General features: G+C 36.9%; 1 long non-coding RNA gene across 1 annotated transcript in view; it reads left to right on the top strand.

Moving 5' to 3' along the window:
• LOC129486556 (uncharacterized) overlaps positions 1-21,521 on the top strand; it is a 66,864-nt gene extending 45,343 nt beyond the window's left edge. The window contains exon 3 of the long non-coding RNA XR_008659019.1: positions 21,384-21,521. This is a non-coding gene — a long non-coding RNA (uncharacterized lncRNA). The remainder of the gene's footprint in view (positions 1-21,383) is intronic.
• The last annotated feature ends 257 nt before the right edge of the window (positions 21,522-21,778 follow it).

Genomic DNA, 21,778 nt, shown 5'->3' with positions numbered 1-21,778 from the left:
CCATCAAGCTACCAATGACTTCTTCACAGAATTGGAAAAAACTACTTTAAAGTTCATATGGAACCAAAAAAGAGCCCGCATCACCAAGTCAATCCTAAACCAAAATAACAAAGCTGGAGGCATCACGCTACCTGACTTCAAACTATACTACAAGTCTACAGTAAACAAAACAGCATGGTACTGGTACCAAAACAGAGATATAGATCAATGGAGCAGTACAGGGCCCTCAGAAATAATGCCGCATATCTACAACTATCTGATCTTTGACAAACCTGACAAAAACAAGCAATGGAGAAATGATTTCCTATTTAATAAATGGTGCTGGGAAAAATGGGTAGCCACATGTAGAAAGCTGAAACTGGATCCCTTCCTTACACCTTATACAAAAATTAATTCAAGAGGGATTAAAGACTTACAGGGTAGACCTAAAACCGTAAAAACCCTAGAAGAAAACCTAGGCAATACCATTCAGGACATAGACATAGGCAAGGACTTCATGTCTGAAACACCAAAAGTAATGGCAACAAAAGCCAAAATTACAAATGGGATCTAATTAAACTAAAGAGCTTCTGCACAGCAAAAGAAACTACCATCAGAGTGAACAGGCAACCTACAAAATGGGAGAAAATTTTTGCAACCTACTCATCTGACAAAGGGCTAATGTCCAGAATCTACAATAAACTCAAACAAATTTACAAGAAAAAAACAAACAACCCCATCAAAAAGTGGGTGACGGATATAAACAGACACTTCTCAAAAGATGACATTTATGCAGCCAAAAGACACATGAAAAAATGCTCATCATCACTGGCCATCGGAGAAATGCAAATCAAAACCACAGTGAGATATCATCTGACACCAGTTCGAATGGCCATCATTAAAAAGTCAGGAAACAACAGGTGCTGGAAAGGATGTGGAGAAATAGGAACACTTTTACAGTGTTGGTGGGACTGTAAACTAGTTCAACCATTGTGGAAGTCAGCGTGACGATTCCTCAGGGATCTAGAACTAGAAATACTATCTGACCCAGCCATCCCATTACTGGGTATATACCCAAAGGACTTTAAATCATGCTGCTATAAAGACACATGCACACGTATGTTTATTGCGGCACTATTCACAATAGCAAAGACTTGGAATCAAGCCCAATGTCCAACAATGATAGACTGGATTAAGAAAATGTGGCACATATACACCATGGAATACTATGCAGCCATAAAAAATGATGAGTTCATGTCCTTTGTAGGGACATGGATGAAACTGGAAATCATCATTCTCAGTAAACTATCACAAGGACAAAAAACCAAACACCGCATGTTCTCACTCATAGGTGGAATTGAACAATGAGAACACACAGACACAGGAAGGGGAACATCACACTCTGGGGACTGTTGTGGGGTCGGTGTAGCGGGGGGGGTTAACGAGTTAATGGGTGCAGCACACCAACATGGCACAAGTATACATATGTAACAAACCTGCACATTGTGCACATGTACCATAAAACTTAAAGTATAATAATAAAATAAAAGAAAAGAAGGATCTAATACTAGCTCAGACACCAGCCAAAATTTCTGGACTGCATGTTCGTCTTATTCTTCCCTTTGCTCATCACTGTAACCTCAGTAAGTTCTTCCCATTAATCCAGTTGTAATACAAGTATAAAACCATATCTCAAACCAGATAATCTTCCTCCTGAGACCAAACCCTAATTCTTAGCCTTGCCAATAAATTAACCTCCACTAATTTGGCCATCCCTTTTATATAAGTTGTTTCAGTACCAAGTACTACCACCCTTACATACTAAACCATGGTCCCATAAACCTGCCCTCTCCTGCTATAGTTAGCTTATTGAAAAGGCATGTTGAGTTCATTCATTAAACAAATTATTGTAGAGTGTTACAATGAGTTAAACTTGGGAAGTGATACAAACAGGAACAAAAAAAGCCCTCATCTTCAACAATTTTATATTCTATTGCAATGAACATCCAAAAGGCATTAATTTTAGTAGGTCACTTAAATCACGTATCATTTATAATAATACAGCAACAGAAAAGAGTACCTTACTCAAATTGGAAGATAGGAAAACCTTCATCAGTGTAATGTCCATGAGTCCCAGTTGCCCTGAATAGTCCTTGTTTACACTTGTTGTCCTGATATATTTTTAATAGTCTTAATTCACTTTAAACATGTCCTCACTCAGATGATAAATGATGTTCATCAGAAGGTTATATCTTAGTTAATGCTTTTAAGAAAAATGGAGTAAAACTAAATGAAAAAGTAAGAAAAGGGCATTCTAAACAGAGAGTATATCATCATGTGCAAATCATGAAGGTAAAAGTATGAAATGAGTAATTGCAAAAAAAAATCAATATAACTGAAATATGGCATTCAAAGATTGGCAATAATGTGAAGCTGGCAAGTAAAAAAGGAACTACATAAGCCTAATCCTTTAACTAATAGGGAATGACTGAATGCTTTCAAGTAGACAGATGGAGAGAAGAAACTTGACACTACATGCACTTGGAAAAAATGTACTGTTGGACAAAAGGTGGAGGAGTGAAATAAGGAATTTGAAGCAACATGATGCTGAATAACCATTAAAACATAGGCTTTTGAATCAGACCTATCCAGGCTTAAGTCACACTCTGATTTAAATCCTGACATTACCTCTTGCAATGCTATTGCAAAACTTGCAAAGCTTCCATTGCAGCTTTGTTGCAAGCACAGACACTAGATTTGGACTGCTGAATCTGATACCTAGTTCACATACTTACTCTCTATCACTTTTGGAAGCTATTTATCCTCACTATGCCTCAGCTTCATTATGTACATAATAAAGAAAATAATTATCCTTACCTCAGAGTTTTAATTAAGGTTAAATATGTTAATATAGATATTTTCCTTAAAATGGTGCTTGAACCATGGTAAGCACCTTCTGCTCACATATGTCTTGCTTGAGATTTATTCAAGATGAAATAGATATTTCTTGAAAATTTTCATAATTATTATGAGTTAAATGTTGGCTGACATTTGTAGAAAATTTAAGACATTGCTTAGTATTGAAAAGGAAAGGAAAGAAAAAGAAGTTAGTGACTTCCAATTCCCAAAACAAGCTCTGCTCTATCCATAACAAAAGAATGGAGTAGCAAAGATACTCCTTTAAATGTCACAAGCTTTTTTCCATTTTATTAGCTCAAAATAAACAGTCTTAAAAAATGACAAGAGGAGATCTTTATTGGAATGATATCTTCACAATTACATTAAAGACAAATATCTCCAGCTGTTAACAACAATAGTAACAGCAACAATAGTAGATGATAGAACATCCTTACTATATGTATTTATTTCATTACTAGTGCATTATGACTGTAAGAAGTAAAGAAAGAGGAGAGAAACGCGAAGGATGGCTTTTCAGTCAACAGGGACAAGCTTATTTTAAACAAACCTGAGAGGGGTGGCTGGACGAGTTAGGTCAGAGCCACACTCTCATATAGACTAAGAGTTCTTAAGGATTCAGGGTGGGAATGTTTATCAGAGGCTTGGACTGCTTCTGTGTCTCTTTGTTGTGCTTATCTGGAAGGGAGAGTTGTGTGTCTGTTCCCATACATCCTTCTGCAGCCTGCTTTTAGTTTTCCTATGTTAGTGCACCTGAAGGGAAAGGAATGTGCTTATTAAGGCCCACTGTTTTACTGGGGCCCATTATATGAGGGTGAAGTTTGGCAGTTACCCAAGAGACTTTCCCCCAACCTCCTTCTGTGCCGAAGCTGTCTTATCTGTGTTCTACTGTCTGCTCTTTCTGGCTGCTTGTAGTTAGAAGAGAAGTAATTTCCTTGAAATGCATGAGGCTAGAAAGGGAGCTGTAACTTAAAGTGGCGGTGTTTGTCAGATGATGGTGCTCCTTCTCTATCAATCACTTTTTCAGATTTGCTTTAAATTTTACATATTCTTTAATATTGGGTTATTTTCTTCAGTTCATCCCTATCCCTTGGAGCAATTTAAGTTATAAAAACATACATTTTAATATTTAAAGTAGTAGCTGGAAAAAATATACATTAAATGCACACATACACGTGCATTAGACATTATTGGTACTCCACACCTAGCAGGTATCCAAGGGGTTCCCTAGAGCAGCTCTACCTTAATCTATAGCTGTGACAGACAGTTCTTGGACATACTGTAGACTTCCCTGCCCTAGCTCCTAGGGCATCTTACTCCAAAGGCACAGTCCATAAGTATAGCAGATAAACATTAGAAGCAACTTCAGTCAGTCAGAGATGGGTCTCAGTGAATGGATAGATGCCCCAGACTCACATTCTTTAGTGGGACAATTCTGAGATTCCTTCTACATAGTTTCCCAATAGATCCACAGCAGGACTGTTACTGCCTAGAGTAACAATCTGCTCATTAACCCATTTTGCTCAATAATGCATTTTTATTAGCTTTTCATCCATCCTGTCTCATTCTCCCTACTCCTTCACTCCAGCATTCTGGGATCAACCCCCAAGTAATCTGTTCCTAATATGAATCTAAGGATTTGCTTTTGGGATAATGCAAACTGTGACAAGAATCCCATTACATTAAAATTTTTAATCTGATCACCTTCATAATTCAAAAGCATTTTAAATAAATTGGGTGGGTAATCACATCAGTTGGCCTCCCTACCTGTCAATAATCCTAATCTGTTTTCAGATTCATGACTTCCTTTACTTAGAACCACAATCATGCTGTTAATATAAATAAAATTACATGCATCTTACTATTTCCAGCACCATGTCTTTTTTTCATCATTACAAAGAAAAGAATCTTTTAATTTTGAATAGAAAACATCTATTCAAATGTTCTATTGTAGAAAAGAACTTAATACATTTTCAAGTTTCAAATGAAATGTATCTCAACAAAAAAATTTTTTAATGTTGGACATATGGTCTCTTATTTTCATGGCCCTTACTTCCAATCAATACAGCTCACACAATATATTGCTCAAGATTTATTCAACAAAACAGATATTTCTTGAAAAATATTGTTCACTTTCTTTTTCTGTCAGACTGTTGACACAGTAGTGAATTGTTTATAAAATGAATGCTGTATCTTCCTTTCAGCTGACAGGTCTCTGTAGTTTTCTGTTTATTAGTTTTGTTTGTTGTGATTTAAAATGCAGGATCTATTTTTCCCCAGTGTTGTTGTCTTTATTTTTTTCCTTAGTGAGCTAGAAGAAGATACACAGAATGTTTGCATTTACAAGTAACTACTGAGATGTCCTTCAAACCCAATTTGAATTTCCATTAAGCTCTCCTTGCACTCCTCAAATCTTAGAAATGTAAAATAGTGTAATGCACAACTTAAGCCTTTTTTAGCTCTTTGTGTTAAAGTTATACAATATAGAAATTTATTTCCAGGGTCAGCAAAGTCATGTCATTGAAATCTCTTTAAACTGTTGGCATTACAATGAGAACAAGACTAATAGTATATTCAAAGCAATTATTTTTAAAAAGGGACATATTTTGTCATTCATCTTTCCACCCATTCATCCATCCATTCATCAAACTTGTATTAAGTATCTATTAAGCCAGGCACTGAGCTAGGTGCCAGAAATAAGTATCTCAGCCCCAACCTTGAATAACCTCAATCTAGTTGGATAAAGAAACGTAAAAAATAGTTGACTTCTAATGTGATGGGTGTTTTAATAGAGGTGTTTTCTAGAGATGAAGGGGATATGGGAGCATGGAGACCCTAATTCTCTCCAGAAAATTTCACTGAGGAAGTCATATTTGAGGTGAGCCTTGAAGGACAGGTTATGCAGACAGGAAGGGAAGGTGGACATTTCAGACACTTGCAAAGGCAACAATAAATAATATGCTTTAAAAATTTTTCATAAATAAGCTTGGTTTGTGACATGGTAAATCTTAATACCCCCAGGATATTGAGGCAAACTTATCCAGTAAAATAGCTGAGCAAAGTAGAAGTCCAGCCCCTCATAGCTGGCTGGTTTGGGGGCCAGGAATGGAGGAATCCTTGCCCAAGTGCCTCCAGGAAAACGAATACCCCCACCACCACATTCTCACCTGTGGGCTTTGCTCTGTGCTTGTGCCAATCAGGGTAATTGTATTGAGGGCTTGAAGTGCATGTGCTCTGACGTAGTAGGGGGTTCATATTTAAAAATCTAGTTTAGAAAATGGATTTGGGCAGGATAGACAGAGGTGGAAGGTATTCATGCTTTTTAGTGGTAAATGAATGTTGTGGATAAGATTTCCCAAAAATGGGATATAGAATGAGAATAAAATTACTGAGCTTAAGAAGATCTAGCAATAGAAATGATTTAGACAAAGTAAACAAAGAACCAAAGTTGGTTCAAAACAGATATTTCTAAAAAAAAAAAGTCAAATATTACAAATACCAAAGTGATAAAGTAAGAAGAAAACTGTAAGATTTCCAACTTGTAAATTAATATAATATTTTATGTATGGCCATTGATAAGTTGTGTAAAAATATTCATACTTTCCAGATGAAAACTGAAAATTCTAAAAGTCAGTAATATTAACCATGAAGTATTTCCAATGCCAGTATGGACATGATATGTCATAATAAAGTTAAGAGGTCCTGTAAATTGAGATGATAACCTAGCATGTTTTGAATAGCGCAAATGAAATTCAAAAGATGAATTGGCTGTTCTGTACCTACACATTCTGCTTTTTCTAAACAGAACACATTTAGTTTGTATTTCTATTTTTGTTAATTTGATATATGTAGTCCGAGAGTTGTCTGCAAGCACTTAGTGATACACGAATTAAGACTTCAAAGTAGCAAGGTTGTCCTACTCTCAAAGCTAATAATCATCTAGCATCCCATTAACTAGAATTAATTTTGCCTGAACAGGGAAGCAGATATATGGTGAATAACAAGCCCCTTTGCCTAGGTTGTGTGTGTGTGCACGTATACATAGACATATATGTATATTAAAATAATATATTTTAGAATATATTACAGATTATAGATATATGCTAAAAGATAATTGTAAACTTCAAGCTAACTTTATGTTTCAGGTATATTATATTAAGCGGTATTCCCTTTAAAAAGACCATATAAATAAGAATAATATTTGTTTACCCACAGGAAAAGAACAAAGAACCTCAGAATATCTGACTGAAATAATGATTTCTGTTAATAAAACATCTTACTATACCTGGGATTATAAAAATCGGGAATGTGTCCTCAAAGAAAAGTCTTATCCCTAGTAGAATAAAAAATAATCCGAGGCAGGCGGATCTATTGAGGTCAGGAGTTCGAAACCAACATGGTGAAACCCCGTCTCTACTAAAAATACAAAAATTAGCTAGGCGTGGTGGCGCATGCCTGTAATCCCAGCTACTCGGGAGGCTACATGTTACATGCAATAACTATTTTTAATTATGTTTATTTAGAAACATTTAAAATCAGTATAGCTTTCTATTTCATTGCCCATGGCTTAGGAGGCGTCAATCAACATTTGATATTGATAATGATAATGACCATACTAACAATATAAACCAAATACTCCATGTTACTTTGATCACACAATTATTTCTCTATCAATGTTTTGTTATTATCTAAGAAAAATAGTAATTAGTTTTCCTTAAGCCCTTGGCATGAGATATACTCTATGCTTAATTTCAGTCCTATGTTAACTCAATTAGTAGTTTCAACAGTTGTACTCTCAAGGTAACCTTGGTAAAGTATTCAGTTAAAGGGAGTACAGCTATTAAACCGTATAGCTGGTTCTAAACTAGGCCTTTTCAAGGCCAAAGTCTGTGTTCTTAATCACTATGCTGAAATCAGCAAACTCAAAAGATTATTAACCAACACATCTATGTGTTAACAAAAAACGCATACTCTCACTTTGAATATTTGATGGCAAGAGGGAAACGTATTTGCCCTTTATTGTTCCTACCTGCCTCAACCACTCTTGATGGATTTTGAAATACAAAATAAATAATTTCAGTCCAGACGCAGTGGCTTGTGCCTGTAATCCCAACATTTTGGGAGGCCGAGGTGTGTGGATCACCTGAGGTCAGGAGTTCTAGACCAGCCTGGCCAACATGATGAAACCCCGTCTCCGCTAAAAATACAAAAGATTAGCCCGGAGTGATGGTGGGAGCCTGTAATCCCAGATATTCAGGAGGCTGAGGCAGGAGAATCTCTTGAACCTGGGAGGCAGAGTTTGCAGTGAGCCGAGATCGCACCACTGCACTCTAGCCTGGGCGACAGAGTGAGACTCTGTCTCAATAAATAAAGTAATTAATTAATTCATACCAGAGAAAAGAATGAGAGGTGTATCAGAGAATGCAATAAATTTCAGCAAATGTTTCAAAGATGAAGGTATATGCAGGTAGATTTTCAGATGAAAGAGCAGGAATACAACAAAACCAAAGGCCGGAATATGTCATAAAAATATTGCTGAGTTGGCTGAACATATTCTCTTGAAAACTGCCCAAGGAGGATTTGGGCTCAAAGTCAACTGGTAGAACAAAGGGCTAAAGTGAAAAATTAGACTGAAAACAAGACGATTCATTAAAAATCTTTACATACAATAAATTTACCAGTTAGTAACTTAATTTCTTCTCCAGAACCAAAGCAAAAACAGGCAGACATTTCCCCAGCTATGACACTTGATAAAATGCGCTAAGATTATGAAATAATATGTTTGGAGAGAGCCAAAGTATGACACTAAAGTAAGCACTCTCCAAATAGTCATTATTTTATTTGTGTGACCCACAGTTTACCAGACAACTATCTATCTATTCCTCCAGACCTATCAGTCAATATGCCCCATTCCATCCCACACCTTGCTTCAAGTTCTCAATTGCCCAAGGAAACAGATCTACATAAAAAGAGTCAAAGGAAATCACACTTTCATAATAAGTGTCTTAAATATGTACAGATAATTAAGAATCACTATATATAATATTAGAAGCATCAAAGTTAAAATTTAAAATAAACATAGTAAAAGTGATCATTGGAAAAAAATATGACTCCAAGAACAGAAAACAGCCTTTAAAAATCTTTAGACAAGGAGAGGGATAGCATTAAGAGAAATACCTAATGTAAATGATGAGTTAATGGGTGCAGCAAACCAACATGGCACATGTATACCTATGTAACAAACCTGCACATTGTGCACGTGTACCCTAGAATTTAAAGTACAATAAAAAAAAGAAAAAAAAGCTTTAGTTATATAATCAGTGATTTTAAGAATATATCATAAAATAGTAAAATAATAACAGAATATTTATTTAAACATAAACAAGAAAAAGCTCTTAGAAAAAAATTCTCCAAAAAAGAATAAAACTGAATTACAAAATAGAGTAGAAGAAAGTTCCTAAAATATTTAAAAAATGCAGAAAGAGAAAATATGAAAGAAAGAATAAACAAAACAGGAGAATCTTCTAAGAAATCCAACATGTGAGAGTAGAAGGGAACAAAGAAAAATGAAAGGGGAGTGGATGCATCAGGCAGAATTCCAGATTTTACCCCAAGACTGTGAATATGATGAGATATGATGAGATTTTACTCCCGTGACTATATTACATTCCTTGGCAAAAGGGATTTTGCAGATGTAATCAGTTAACTTCAAGTTAATCAAAAAGGATATTGTCTAGGTGAGCTCAATCTAATAGTACAAACCTTTTAAAAGCAAGGGATCTTCTCTGGCTAATAACTGAAAAGGAAGTGAGAGATTTTAAGCATTAAGGGGATTCAACCTGTCATCTCTGGCTTTTAAGATGGAATATGGCAGTGTGCCAAGGAACACAGGTAGCTCTTAGAAACTGAGAGTGGTACCTGGATGATAGCCATCGAAGAAACAAGGACCTCGGTTCTGCAGTCACAAGGAACTGAATTCTGCCAACAACTTGAAAGAGCAAGGAAACAGATTCTCCCCTACAGCCCCCAGAAAGGCATAGCCCTACTAACTAAATTGTGATTTCAGCTTTGTGAGGCCCTAATTGTAGAACCCACTGGAACCCACCTGAACTTCTGACCTAAGGAACTGTAAGGTAATAAATGGGCATTGCTTCAACTCATCAGATATTTGGTAATTTTTTACATAGCAATAGAAAGCTAACAGAAGGGAAATGATGATGGATGATGATGATGATTATGGTAATAGAGAATTCCACAGATCTGAGCAGGCCATGAGTTTTCAAATCAAAATGACCCGATGGGGGAATAGAAGCTACTTACAGAAAAATTAAGACTGAATTGATATCAGAGGCTGTAGACCACCAGTGACTAAGTGTCCAGTTTTTTAATCCAGACATTCTAATTTGAATCCTGACATGGCCACTTAGTAGCTTTGTGATCTTGGGTATGTTACTTAACCTATCAGTGCCCAAGTTTCCTTTTTGTAGAATGGGTATAACAATATTACTGCATAGAGCTGTTGTAAGAATTCAATGATGACATACATATAGATATGATGTAGGTACAAATATAAATATAAATATAGCTTTGGTGCTAATAATTTCTGGCACAAATTAACCACTTGATATGTTTAAGCTCTTATTTTCAGATATTTCATCAACAACACTAGATACTCAAAGGTAATGAAATAATGTCTTGAAGTTTCTCAAGGGAAAACATATTTCAAAATTAGAATTTCAAGTACTGTAAAACTATTAAGCAGATTTAAAACCAAGATATTTTCAGACATGTTTATATAATATACCTGCTATAGGAAATTTTTTTTGAATCTATAATACTATAAGAATATGAGGAAAGGAAAGATGACTTGAGATCCAGGCAGTGAACCAAACTTGGGTGGTAATAAAGGAAAATATCTGAATGATTGTTTTTCTCTAAAAATAATTACCTGTCTATATTGTAGCGAGGCGGCAATATTAGTTAAAATAATGTATACTATGTATATTGTTTAGAACTTTTCATTTCAATCTCTATCCAACCCATGGTAAACTTAGTGATGGCTTCAGGATAAAATATCAAAATTACCAGCTTGATAACATGAAGGTAAAGTGAGAAGTAGAGGGAAAAAATTGGAGACTGCTGTTGGGAATGATAAATGTATTATTTAAAGTTTAAAATGCAACCAACAGAAGAAAATAATTACAATAAAAATAAAATAAGGGCCCGGTGCAGTGCCTCACGCCTGTAATCCCAGCACTTTGGGAGGCCGAGGCAGGTAGATCACCTGAGGTCAGGAGTTCAATATCAGCATGGCCAACATGATGAAACCTCGTCTGTAATAAAAATACAAAAAAAAAAAAAATTGGCCAGGCATGGTGGCGTGGGCCTGTAATCCCAGCTACTTGGGAGGCTGAGGCAGGAGAATCACTTAAGCCCAGGAGGTGGAGGTTGCAGTAAGCTGAGATCACGCCATTGCACTCTATCCTGGGCAAAAAGAGCCAAACTCCGTCTCAAAAATAATAATAATAAATAAAATAATAAATAAAAATAAAATAAGAAGAGTAGGAGGAGAACAAGAGATGTAAGTGAACTACTCCCAAACACTCCTATTTTTCTCCTGATGCTTTGGGTAGCTGCTGCACTGCCTGAGCCAGTCTCTCCATTACTTCACTAGAGCCCACTCAGCCTCTTTTCAAGAAGGACATTACTCTGAATTCCCCCTTCTCCCTTCTGCATAATCATTTTTCTTTCTTTCCTGGATCCCATTGATGTACACACATAAGTTCTTACACCCTAACAAAACAAATGAAAACAAAATCTTTTCTTGACCATATATCCTACTTCAGTCAACTACACCCTGTTTTTCCAATCCCCTTAGAGAAAAACTCCTCAAAACTGATTGGATTCATTATCTTGGACTCCTTTCCCTGCACTCTCTCTTGACCATACTCCAATCTAGCTTTTCCCCCAACCTCTGCATTTAGACTCTCAGAATAATGCCTGAAAATAACAGCTACAATAAAAGTGACATTTTATGATAAGCAATTAAAAGATAATTTTTTAAATTGGTAAAGCAAAAACTAGAGATGTAACCATATTAGTTACTCAGGAATATCAGAAGCAGAGCAATAATTCAAAAAAGATTTTCCCTGAACAATGGGTCAAGGGTTAGGAGAGAAGAGCCTAGGAATTTTTACGTTTCACCACAAGTTCTTCTGATCTCATTGACTGGTTAATACGTGTGCATATGATTTGAGAAAATAATTTTAATTTATAACAGCATTCACTTTCTGCTGTTTGTTAGCTACAGAAGTTTCAGATTTCCACACAGGAAACTAAGAGTTATCTTTTTAAAAAGTCATTGGTCTTTATGATACCTAAAAGTAGAAACTTCTATTATAGTTGGACACTTTTACTCAGGAAAATGCTATTACTAATTATTTGAGGACCTAAAATGACAGACCAACACAAAATGATAATGGAGGGCTGATACAAAATGACAGCCTCAGGATTTTAATCTCATGCTGTTCCAAGTGACACTTATAATCAGTACATTTTAAAAATCATTATCTGTTATAATGCAAAAACGTAACTATGTAATAACAATAATTACAACAACATTAGCCAGTGGATAACATGTGGATAGGACCTGGATCAGAAAATGTTCTCAACTGGCCGGGTGCGGTGGTTCATGCCTATAATCCCAGCACTTTGGGAGGCCGAGGCGGGCAGATCACCTGAGATCAGGAGTTCGAGACAAGCCTGGCCAACACAGTGAAACCCCCTCTCTACTAAAAATACAAAAATTAGCTGGGCATGGTGGTATGCACCTGTTATCCCAGCTACACCAGAGGATGGGGCAGGAGAATCACCTGAACCTGGGAGGCAGAGGTTGCAGTGAGCCGAGATCACACTACTGCACTCCAGCCTAGGCAACAAAGTGAGACTGTCTCAAAAAAAAGAAAAAAAAAAGAAAAGGAAAGAAAGAAAGAAATATCTAAACAAGATATTGCACAGGCTGTGAGGAGGAGAGCAAGTGAAGACCCCATAGTGCCCTTCTTGGTCAGCTAAAGCACAGAAAAAGATGGCTTAACTCAAATGCATGACCCAGGAATAGGGAGATTCCCATTTCACCTGAATCAGACACACACATGCATATACAAATGCACACCACACACACACACCCCACACACACCACACACACACATGCACACACACCACGCCTCCTGTAAATTTTTCACATGGGAAGATCTCATGTCTTTTCAAGTGAGTAATAATCAAAAAAGATTCAGCACAGAATCTATGCAAAGAATTACTAGTACATAGAAGAAAAGAAACAGACGTTTTTTTAATTAAGAAAGTTTTCCTGTGGATCAGTTAAAAATTTAGGCAAAGGATTTTCCCAATCACTCAAAAAGACAAACTTATAAGTTCCGATATTTAAAACAGTTCCTATGGTAGTTCTATTTTTAATGTTTTTAAGAACCTTCATACTGTTTTTCATAATAGCTATACTAATTTACATTTCCACCAACAGTGTGCAATAGTTTCTTTTTCTCTATGCCCTCACCAACATTTGTTATCTCTTGTGTTTTTGATAATAGCCATCCTAACAGACATAGGGTGATATCTCATTGTAATTTTGATTTGTATTTCTCTGATAATTAGTGAAGCTGAGAACCTTTCATAACCTGTTGGCTGTTTTTATGTTTTCTTTTTTAAAAAATAAAGTCTATTCAGGTCCTTCACCCATTTTTCAATAAGATTATTTGTTGGGGGTTTTTGGTCATGTTTCTTACATATTTGGAATATTAAACACATTATCAGATACATGGTTTGCAAGTATTTTCTCCCAATGTGTAGGCTCTCTTTTTATTTTGTTGATTATTTCCTTTACTATGCAGAAGCTTCTTAGTTTGATGCAGTCCTGCTTGTTTATTTTTGCTTTCGTAGCCTGAGCTTTTGGTGTGATATCAAATGATTATTGCCAACTGCTTTGGTTTAAATGTTTCACTCCAAAATATATACACTGTAACTTAAACTACCAGCATTTTGATCATAACAATTTAACAAGTCTCCAGGAAGTTCCAGATTTTCCCTACATTCTTGTCTTCTGGGCTCTCCAAACTGTTCCAACCTCTGCTGGTTATCCAGTTCCAAAGCTGCTTCCACATTTTCAGCTGTTTTTATAGCAATGTCCCACTCTTGGTACTGATTTTCTATATTAGTTCATTCTCACATTACTATAAAGAAATGCCTGAGACTGGATAACTTATAAAGACAAGAAGTTTAATTGGCTCATGGTTCCACAGGCTGTACAGGAAGCATGGCTTGGGAGGCCTCAGGAAACTCCTACTCATGGCAGAAGGAAAAAGCTTGAGTAGGCATCTTCACAGGGCTGGTGAAGGAGGAAGAAAGAGAAAGGGAAAATGCTACACACTTCTAAACAACCAGATTTTCTGAGAACTCTATCACAAGAACAGCATCAAAGGGATGGTTCTAAACCATTCATGAAGTATTCACTCTTATGATCCACTCACCTCCCACCAGGCCCCACCTCCAACATTGGGAATTACAATTCGACAGGAGATTTGTAATCAGACACAGATACAAACCATATCACCCTCATAAATAGAATTATAGTCCCTCATAATACTATAATCTCAATAGTCTTATAGTCCTTTATAAAAAAGCTTGAGAGAGTAGGTTCATCCCATTTGCCATTCTATCCTTTGCCATGTGAAGACGCAGCATGTGGGCTTTTACTAGAGACCAAATCTGCCAGACCCTGATCTTAGACTTCCCAGCCTTTAGAACTGTGAGACTTACATTTATATTATTTGTAAATTAATTATTCTCTGGTATTTCATTATAGCAGCAGGAATGGACTAAATACCTAAATTAGTACCAAGAAGTGGGGTGCTTCTGTAACAAATATCTAAAAAGGTGTAAGTGACTTTAGAACTGAGTAATGGGGTGGATAGAAAAGGGTTATTCCGGTGAGGGCTCAGAAGAAGAGATTGAGGCTGTATAAAGGGCCCCAATCTTCTTAGAAATTACTTAAATAGCCATGATTATAATGTTGGTAGAAATACAAACAGTAAAGGGCATTCTGATGAGGTCTTAAGTTAAAATGAGGAATATTGTATTGGAAACTGGAGGAAAAGCCATCCTTATGATAAAGTGGCAGAGAACTTAGCTGAATATTATCCATGTCCTCGGGCTTTGTGGAAGGCAGAGCTTGTGAGCAGCTACCTAGGATATTTGGCAGAAGAAATCTCTAAGCGAAATTTTGAGGGTGTGCCATTGCTTATCTTGGCTTCTTATAATAAAATGCAAAAAGAGAGAAATGAATTCACAACAAAATGTATAGTCAAAAGGCAAAGAGAACTCAGAGACTGGAAATTTTTTAGCCTAGTCAGTCTGTGACGAATGAAAAGGCACATTCAGGAGAGAACACCAAGGGTATGCCGAGTGAACGTTTTGTAAGGAGATCAGTATGGACAGAATGAAGGCAGATGCTCTTCAGCAAGACAATAGAGGAATGATCCCAGAAGCATTTTGGAGATTATTGAGGCTTCTATAATCATCACTGGCTGACAGTGTCAAGACCTGAGAGGCAGAACTATAGCAAAACAGGGGCCTTGGACACCAGCAAGACCTCAGCACTTGCTGTCCTACACTGCCTCAAGTCTCTGCTCTCTGAATTCTGGCACAGACTCCTCAGCTGTCCCACATGTGGCTCCAGCAGGCCCAGGTACAGCTCCAGCCACTCTTCCAGAGGTCACAAGCAGTAAACCTTGGCAGTGTCCATGTGATGCTAACTGTGCAGACACACAATGTGCACAACCTGTGAAGGCATGGCTACTCACACTTAAATTTCTAAGGATACACCAGAGATCCTCAAGATCCACAGAGAGAACTGCCACAAGGGTGAAGCCACCACAGAGAGCCCTCACTAAAACAATATCTATTATAGCCATGGAGCAGGACTACCCCTGCAACCTCAGAACTATAGAGCTACCAGCATGCCACCCTTGGAGAGCTGCAGGCACAAGACTCCAATCCCTCAGAACTGCCATACGGGCTGCACCCAGCAAAGCCAAGGAAGTGGGGCTGCCTGAAGCCTTGGTGACCCAACCCCCACTGAAGTGTGTCTGGAAAGCGGGACATGGACTCAAAAATTATTTCTCAAGCCTCAAGATTAATATTGTTTGCCCTGTTGGGTTTTAGACTTACTTAGGACCTATTACCTCTTTTTTCTTTTGTACTCTTCTCTTTTGAAATAGAAATGTCTGTCCTGTGCCTGTCCAGCCATTGCATTTTGGATATACATAACTTATTTGATTTCACAGATTTACAGTAAAAGAGCAATTTCCTCAAGGTGAAACACATCTTTGGCACTTACATATATCTGATTTAGATGATATTTAGAAGAGACTCTGGATTCTAGACTTTTGAATTGGTGCTAAAAAAAAAGTTAAAACTTTTGGAGCTATGGAGATAGAAATGAATGTATTTTGTATATAAGGACATAACTTTTGGGAGGCCAAGGGTAGAATGCTATGGTTTGAATCTGTGTGTCCTTCCAAAACTCGTATGTTGGAACTTAGACCCCAAGGTGATGGTGTTAAGAGGGAGGGCCTTTAGCAGGTGATTAGGGCATCAGTACTCCCTCAGGAATGAGATTGGTGCCTTTACATAAGAGGTTTCAGAAATCTACCTAGTCTTTCCATCTCCTCCACCATGTGAGGACACAGTGTTCATTGCCTTTTGCCCTTCGCCCTTTTCCACCATGCAAGGATTCCTCAAGTAGATTACATCAGTGGGACAGGCCCTCAGTAGACACCAAATCAGCTGGCACATCATCCTGGACTTCCCAGCCTCCAGAGCTTTGAGAAATCTAGATATTTTATTATCTACCAAGAATACAAAAATTAGCCAGGCATGGTGGTGCGTGCCTGTGATCCCAGCTACTTGGGAGGCTGAGGCAAGAGAACTGCTTGAATCCAGGAGGGAGAGGTTGCAGTGAGCCAAGATCACACCACTGCACTCCAGCCTGGGCAACAGAGCAAGACTCTATCTCAGAAAAAAAAAGAAAGAAAGAAAGAAACCCCTAAGTTTAGTCAGTCAGGGAGATGGATTTGAGGCTGATCTCCTATCTCCTTAGCTGCAGCACCCAGTTACAGTCTTCTTCCTTGGCAATAACCATTGTCTCTGTGATTGGCTTTTTGTGGGGTGAGCAGCAGGAGCTAGGCCAAACCCCTGGTGTTTCAGTAAAAATATAATTTGAAATCAAGATGTATGATGCCTCCAACTTCATTTTTCTCTCTCAAGATTGTTTTGGCTATTCAAGGGCTTTTTTGATTTAGTGCGAATTTTAGGATTCTTTTTTCTATTTCTGTGAAAAATATGATTGGAATTTTGATAGGAATTGTGCTGAATGTGTGTTTGCTTTGGTAGTATGGACATTTTTTTTTTTTTTTTGAGACAGAATCTCGCTCTTTTGCCCAGGCCGGAGTGTAGTGGCGCTATCTCGGCTCACTGCAAGCTCCGCCTCCCGGGTTCACGCCATTTTCCTGTCTCATTCTATCAATCTACAAACATACCTTTTTATTTATTTGTGCCCACCAATCTCACTACTGGGTATATTCCCAAAAGAAATTAAATCAGAACCTTCTAGAAATATCTGCATTTCCATGTTTATCGCAGCATTATTCACAATAGCCAAAGTATGGAATCAAACTAAGAGTTCCTCAGTGGATGAATAGACAAATAAATGAGTATAGTGGAATACTGTTCAGTCTTATAAAAGTAAAGCCTGTCTTTTAAAATAACATATGTAAATCTGGCTAGGGACAGGGAGGGAAGGAGGTCAAAGAGTATACATTTGCAGCTATGTAGGATACATAAATCTAAAGAGCTAATGTACAGCATGAGGACAATCGTTGATAACAATTTATTGTATATAGAAAAATTGCTAGGAGAGTTTATTTTAGGAGCTGTTACCACACATGTATACACAAAGGTAACTATGGAAGGCGATGAGTGGAATAATTTGCTTGACTACAGTGTTCATTTCACTAGTGTACGTATAGCAAAATTTCATGTTGTACACCTTAATGTATACAATTCAAAAAGAGAGAGAAGACAAGAAGAGTTCAAAGCAAAAGGGGTTTAGCAAAAAATGGTAAGATAACAACAACGACAAAAAGAGATAAAAGATGGCAGGAACTAAGAGTTAGCCTTGACACTAAAGTTAAAATTGAGCATGTGTAGGGTTTTTTCCCTATTCTTATCCTAGAAACAGAGAACTCAGGGCAAGGCTCCTGATCCCTGAGGCAGATTCTGTAAGACGTTTTTCACTCCCACATTCACTTGGTATAAAAGACATAAGAAATAAAATCAGAGTCCTTATTTTGTAATCATGTCACAAAAGGGCTGAGCTAGCAATTTACACAAGCCAGTATTTTTCTTGTCTGCAAAACTGCTTATGAGAACATTTCCACCTTGTACAGACAGCTTTGGATGATATGATGTTCACCACTGTGTTATTTTAACCTTGACTTCAATTTGGGAGACAGGAATCATGAGGGGTGAGCTAAGCTTCCAATGCCCTTTCCTGCCAATTTTGTTGGTTCTGAGTTTTGTAAAAATACTACTGTGTGTACTAGATCAAGTGGGACAATAAGCAGAAACTAAAGAGACACAGCTCACTGTATGACATTCCCCTCACTGGTTTTCTCTTACTGGTCTGCTGGAGTGCTCACTTTGAGAGGCCTGGGCCCCCAGGTTGTCCCAGACAACAAGAGAAAAAGCAGAATGTCCTGCTTCTACACCTTGTGGTCTAGGAAAAAAAAAAAAGAAATAATCATTCACCCATGTACTTCACCCAACTGCCTCACAGCCTTCCTTACTCAGACAGTGCTGAACTTGATCAGTAACATTTGGGGATTTCAGTTTGCAGTGTAGAGTATTTCTAAATCCCAAAAGAAACCAAACATAAAATGCAGCAATCCTTTTCTATTTTTTTGTAGGGAAAAGGTACCAAAACTGAAACATTAATATCAAAAGCAAAGAACTTCCAAATGTAAACACATTATCCTAAATATGTAAAGATTCCTATTTAAATAAAACACCAGTTTTAAGGACCTTTGTGGAAATTACCTTCTCTTCATAGCAGTACCTCTGTGTCTCCCCCAAATCCTTGAAAACCCTCACATGGAAGTGTAATTTCTCAAATATTTTTGATAGAATACTGATGGTCTTAATCCAGAATGTTAGTACTCCCAGAATGCCCCCATTCTCATCTGCCCCTATACTGCTATGGCCAGCAAAAATGGGAAAAAGAATTATAAAATTAAGTGCAAAGTATATAAATTTGTTTGGATTGTTTAGTAATAGTAAAAAAAGGCAGGTAAAGTAAGGTATAAAAAAGATATAAATCAATGAAATGAATTCCACTAGACATAGTATGAACCCATACAGATATTAATAAGAACACTAGGCTTTTTTTCAATTACATTCTTTTTTAGTTGATACCAAGCAATAACATAATAATCACAGCAAATTTTAACAAAAAGTGAGAAATAAAAATTATTTTCAAGATTCCAAAAGCAATATATCAATGAAGTTCAAAATTTAAAGGTTAAGAATGGATATCATAGATATTAGTCTAACACATTGGAATATGCACATCAGGGATGCATATTCTAGCTCTCACTCTGAATTTATTCCACAAACATTCTCTATAGACTAGTATTGAATGCATGTGTAATTTAGGTAACAGAAAAATAAAAATTAGAAATAATATTTGATGATATAATTTATATATACAGGTTTTATTATATTTTTCTAAGGTATATTTCTGATATTTATATAAACTAAGAAAAAACCTTAGTTCTATCTACGCAAGAATAGGCAACTGATAGCTTCCTGAGGGGCAGAGGAGTATTACACAGATTAGCCAATCCTCAAGCCCAACAACTGCTTATTTAGTTGCAGTTCTGAAAAGTGGGAGAAGAATTTATTAATTCATGTACCCTCTAGGGAAAAAAATATCCTATAACCACAGACAAGACATGTTAATTTTTCTGCCCTGAGCATATAGCCAGTACAAAAATATGTGGCCTGTTTGATATTTAAATACTATATAAATGTTTCTGTGCATCTGAAATTTATGTTCAAAACTAATACAACAATGTGAAATGATGACGTTGTAAGATATAACTTATACTTTATGATTCAAAAAATAGTGTCCCTGGAATATAATTTTGACATATTTTAGTACATGGAAACTTTGGGCATAGGATTATCTTAAGGGAAAAAAATAAAAACAAAACTGATCGGGAGTTAAAAATTTAAAAGGCTCTTCATTGGGTCAACTGTTTATTTGATATTAGATAAATTGCCTAATACAATATAACATAGCACATCAATAATAGGATAGAAGCTAGATAAATTATTTTCTTTTCTTTCCCTAAGAAGAAATATTAAGGTTTCTATATATCTGGCAGATAGATCTGTGTTCTGTATGTTTAAATATTAAGCACATATACCAGTGTAATTTCTAGGCCATAACATGAAGTGGACTTAATTTGTATTTATTTCTAGATTTTCTATATACCCTCCCTATTCCTTTAGCAAATTCACTCCAGGAATACCTTTAAGTACCAGTATGAAATCAATGTGTTAATTCTTCAAAAGAAATGCCCATGTTTTGTCGTCTCTATTCAGGGAATAAAAATATACTGAACTGAGCAATCATGGTAGAATGCAAAGAGCATGGGCTTCAACTTCGATGTTTTTTTAAGTCTTACTAGCTATGCAGACTTAAGCAAGGTGTGTGAATCTTCTGAACCATAATTTCCTAGTATGTTCTAGGGATCATAATACCATGCTTTTAGAATTACAGGAAAGATTAGGGACAAAAGTACTTAACACAGAGGCCAGCACATAGTAGGTGACAGCTGCCAATGAAATATAGTGACAAAGCCTTTTGAGATTTATATATATATATATATATATATATTTTTTTTATTATACTTTAAGTCCTAGGGTACATGTGCACAACGTGCAGATTTGTTACATATGTATACATGTGCCATGTTGGTGTGCTGCACCCATTAACTCGCCATAGGTGGGAATTGAACAATAAGAACACTTGGACACAGGAAGAGTCTTTTGAGAGTAATGGTTGTGATGGTTAATTTTAACTATCTGTCAATTTGACTGGGCCATGTAATACCCAGATAAACATTATTTCAGGGTGTGTCCGTGAGGGTGTCTCTAGAAGGTATTTGTTGAATTGGTGGCCTGAGTAAAACCAATAGCCCTCCCCATTGTTGGTAGGTATCATCTATTAAGGACTTAAATAAAACAAAGGACAGCTGAAGGAGATATTTGCTTCTTATTTTCTGCTTTATTGCATGAGCTCAACATCTCATCCCATTCTCTTCTGCCCTCAGCCTGTCCTATTTTTACCACAGGCTCCCCTGTTTCTCAGGCCTCCAGACTGAAGCTGAGTTATACCACCAGCTCTCCTCGGTCTCCAGTTTGCAGACAACAGATCATGGGACTTCTCAGCCTCCATAATCACAGGAGTCATAATAAATCTGTCTGCCCCCCGCCGTGTGTGTGTATGTGTGTGTGGTGTGTGTGTGTGCTCTGTGTGTGTGTGTGTGTGTGTGTGTGTGTGTTTCAGGTGCATCTGATCCCAATGCCTATGCTTTTAACCACTATAAATGGAGAAACATTACAACAGGAAACCAAGAGTTGAGAAAGAATTGTAGTGAGGAGGTGGATAAATGGAGATGTTTCCCTACCTTGAACTCAAACCAGTTAGACAGTTGCGAATTGGGAAGCTAATCCACTATATTAAATG

This window comes from Symphalangus syndactylus, chromosome 7 (assembly GCF_028878055.3).
Source record: "Symphalangus syndactylus isolate Jambi chromosome 7, NHGRI_mSymSyn1-v2.1_pri, whole genome shotgun sequence".
NCBI classification, from domain to species: domain Eukaryota; kingdom Metazoa; phylum Chordata; class Mammalia; order Primates; family Hylobatidae; genus Symphalangus; species Symphalangus syndactylus.
Note: the sequence above shows the minus strand (reverse complement) of the source record. Positions and strands in the feature narration are given on the sequence as shown.